Raw genomic sequence first — 4,233 nt, 5'->3', positions numbered from 1 at the left:
TGGAGAACAGTACGGAGGTTCCTTAAAAACCTAAAAAAAGAACTACCATATGATCCAGCAATCCCACTACTGGGCATATACCCAGAGAAAACCATAATTCAAAAAGACACATGCACCTCAATGTTCATTGCAGCACCATTTACAATAGCCAGGTCATGGAAGCAACCTAAATGCCCATTGACAGATGAATGGATAAAGAAGATGTGGTACATATATACAGTGGAATATTACTCAGCTATAAAAAGGAAACTGGGTCATTTGTAGAGACGTGGATGGATCTAGAGACTGTCATACAGAGTGAAGTAAGTCAGAAAGAGAAAAACAAATATCGTATATTAACGCATATATGTGGAACCTAGAAAAATGGTACAGATGAACCGGTTTGCAGGGCAGAAATAGAGACACAGATGTAGAGAACAGACGTATGGACACCAAGGGGGGAAAGCGGGGGGGTGGTGGTGGTGGGATGAATTGGGAGATTGGGATTGACATATGTACACTAATGTGTATAAAACAGATAACTAGTAAGAACCTGCTGTATAAAAAATTAATAAAATAAAATTAAAAAAATAATAATGGGCCAGCTCTTTGAGCACTGAGGGCCTATGGGGGCTGGTTTGGGATACAGAAATATGAACAAAAGCAGCAAGAACAACAATAAAAAGCTGTCCCTAGCTTCTTCACAGGTATGGGAATTGTTACAGATTATATGGCACTTAGGAAAAATGTTTCTCTTCTTTAGAACTGGGAGGTTTATGTGTGTGCTCCAGTAGCTAACCACCAGAAGAACAAGGGTGCCCAACTTTTCCTCACACTAGTGGGTTGTTTTGGAAGGTGACCAAACCCCAAGTACTAAGACCGATCCCAGGCTGTGCTGTGGAAATGCCTCAGTGTTACTCAAGACCACATTTCCTGGGCCAGACAGGCCAGGCTGGGAGGCTGGCACGTTTCTTCGACTATGTACCTGAAGCCTTTGTAAGAAGGTAAAACAGTCATATGATGATCTACATTTCCTGACGAACTTCCTGCTTTCTACTTGGGAGGACTGCCTGGGGAATTGGCCACACAGGATCAGGCAGCAGAAAGGCTCAAAGGTTGTGCATCCTTTTGTGCTGGGTGGGTGAGGTGGGGTGGGAGCCAGAGGCCTCGTCCCACCCTCTTGGTCTTCTGTCACACTAGCCTCTGTGATCTTAAATAAAAGGGACATGGAGGCTTCCCTGGTGGCGCAGTGGTTAAGAATCCGCCTGCCAGTGCAGGGGACATGGGTTCGAGCCCTGGTGCGGGGAGATCCCACATGCCGTGGAGCAACTAAGCCTGCGTGCCTAGAGCCCGTGCTCTGCAACAAGAGAAGCCACCGCAATGAGAAGCCTGCGTACTGCAACGAAGAGTAGCCCCTGCTTGCCGCAACTAGAGAAAGCCCATGCACAGCAACAAAGACCCAACACAACCATAAATAAATAAATAAATAAATAAATAATTTTTTTAAAGGGACATGGGACTTCCCCTGAGTTAGATGACCACTGTGAGTGATTTGCTGAGCCCAGCTTGTGAGGGATTGGTAGGAGAGTGTCCCTAGAGTGAGGGACAAATTATTTAGTAAGGATGTGAGTGTAGCAGGAGCATAAACAAAGGTCTCATGACCTGGGACTCTGGAAATGGCCAAGTTTTGTGTGAGGCTGTAAGTTCTTTTACACTGTAATGTCCTTCAGCCACTCCCAAGCCCTTCACTAGTAACTGTCTACATCTACAGTCTGGCTGTGGGGAAATAAGGGACAGAGCTGGTCACGGGGCGTAGCTTGCCCATATCACCTCTCTGTGAGGCCAGTAGCAAATCCAGGGAAAGCCAAGGCTGGAAGGAGCCTATGATATAGAAGCATAGTGGTGTGGCGCGTGAACAGACATATATGCATGTGGCGCAAATAGAGCGGAGGAAGGGACCCTTGCTGGGGAAAATGGAGGGGACTTTGTAAGGTGATGGCCAACTATTTTGACTGCAGCGCCTCTTCTAGTGGGGAAGCCTGTTCCAGGTGGTAGGGTTGAAACCTCCCCCATCCAGACAAATGGTCCCATTTGGTATCCAAACGCTAGTGGAACAGCCAACCTACTCATCCAGTCAACCTCTACTCTCATAGTGAATTTTTAAAATCTGAGAACCCACTGCCTTACCCTGTCATCAAGTTTTGGTCTAGGCTATCGTAGTCCATCCAATATTTTTAATAATTTTAAGTCTCAAAAAAAAAAAGAAGGGAATTGTTGATTCTTATGTTAAATTTGGCATGTAAACAAGTGCTTAGGGAAGCCAGCTAACAGTAATAACAAGCCTGGTCAAACAAAAGACACAATCTATTATTGTCTTGCCCTAAAAAAGAGAGTAGCTCTTATGAGAACAAAGGGCTGTTCTCCAAAATGTTCTTACCTCTGTAGACGGAAGACTGTTGATAACTTCTAAAAGACAAAAAACAAAACTAAAACAATACAACTCTTACTGTGCTGTCTCTACACGGCGCCTTCTTTGTTGGTGTTGCCAGGCTTCCAACCTGTTTTATTGTGCCCTTCCTTGCTCCCAGAGTCTCCTGCTCTCTTTCAGACCAGTTAGCAATGAATATTACTGTGGGTAACATCACCGCTTATTGAGAGAGAAGGAATACAGCTCCGTACTTTCCATTCATGTCAGAGCCAGAGGCTGCAAGTTTATCCCCTATACTCATTCTCTGCTTCTTGTGCACATTAATAAACCCCCCACTGTCATCTGCCACATGGCCCCTAGGGGACAGTTTGCATGTCCCTGCTTCTCTTGCAGCTAGGCATGGCCATGTGACTTCATTCTGGCCAGTGCATTGGGAACAAATGTGATGAGTCCATCTGCCAGGATGTGCCCTTAAAGGGAAGGAGTATGCCCTCCTTTGCCCCTTTCCCTTTCATGGTAGAGGGCCCCTTGGACTATTTGTAAGAAGGCAATCTGCTAGGGATGCAAAGCAGCAAAATCCAGGGAACCTGGGTTTCTGACACCAGCACCCAGTGTCCTACACTTCCCCTTGTTTCACAGCACACTGTCTCAGGGATTTCTTCACAGTATCCCTAGGCCAGAAAGAAAGGCTTAAAAATTCTATTTATTAAGTAGTTGTATCCAAATAATTTAATATGTACTTAGGTCCTAACAACATAGACACCACCTGAAAAACCAATACAAATAAAGATACTCTTTATTTCATTCTTAAATAACTACCAACACTTACTAGTGAGATGTGTGCATCTGTGGGGCACCACACAGCTTCTCAAACCTTGGATTCAGATTGGGCAACGGTACCATCTTTTACTTGTATTTTATCAGAACAACCGATTACCACAATCTGGGTGGCTTAAAACAACAGAGATTTATTCTCTTATAGTCCTGGAGGCCAGAAGTTGGAAATAAGGAAAAAGTAGGATTACGCTTCCTCCAGAGGCTTCTAGGGGAGATTCCATTCCTTGTCTCTTCCAGTGTCTGGTGGTTTCCTGGATTTGCAGTTGTATCACTCCGACCACTGCCTCCATGGTCACATTTCCTCCTCTTCTCTGTGCTTGTCTCTCCTCTGTGTCTTTTAGAAGGACACCTCTCATTGGACTTGGGACCAACTCCTGGTTGAAATTCAGTGACAAAGACTGGAACTGTTGGTCAACTTTATTCCTGTCTCATATTTGTTGGCAACAGGTAGTACTAAAATCATGGAGAGTTTAAGAGCAAATCTCGTGAGGCAGTTTGAAGAAAGAGCAAAGAGAACTGGCCCATGGAGCAGGCAGCAGGGGACCGTCAGGCTGGCCTCACTTGCGTGAGGGGCTGACACTGTCATCTCGGGCTTGCGGGGGCAGGTAGCAGGGGCCGGGGGAGGAGCCCATCCCTGGTGCAGGGCTTTGTCCTAGGTCCAAAGAGGGGCTTTTCTCAGCAGTATGCATTCCACCCAGCTTTGGTCAGGAGTAAGAATTGTGCAAAGCAAGCACTGTCTCTGGATGCAGGGAGAAGATATAAGACACAAGCAGACAGCCTCCAGAAAACTGAAGGCAAGGAGGGGTGAGAGAGAACCTGTGACTCGTCAGCGATTCAGAAGAAATCAGTTAACGGCCATGTTCCCTTTTTTTTCCCCCTCTTAACTGAATGTTGTCGGCTTCAGTTTTGATTTCAGAAAGCAAGATAGATCTTTGGACTTCTCTCAAAGTGTTTTGGCTCCTCTCCACCTACCTCCCACCCCAACCAGG

Source organism: Lipotes vexillifer, unplaced genomic scaffold, assembly GCF_000442215.2.
Source record: "Lipotes vexillifer unplaced genomic scaffold, Lipotes_vexillifer_v1.1 scaffold810, whole genome shotgun sequence".
Taxonomy (NCBI): Eukaryota; Metazoa; Chordata; class Mammalia; order Artiodactyla; family Lipotidae; genus Lipotes; species Lipotes vexillifer.
Note: the sequence above shows the minus strand (reverse complement) of the source record.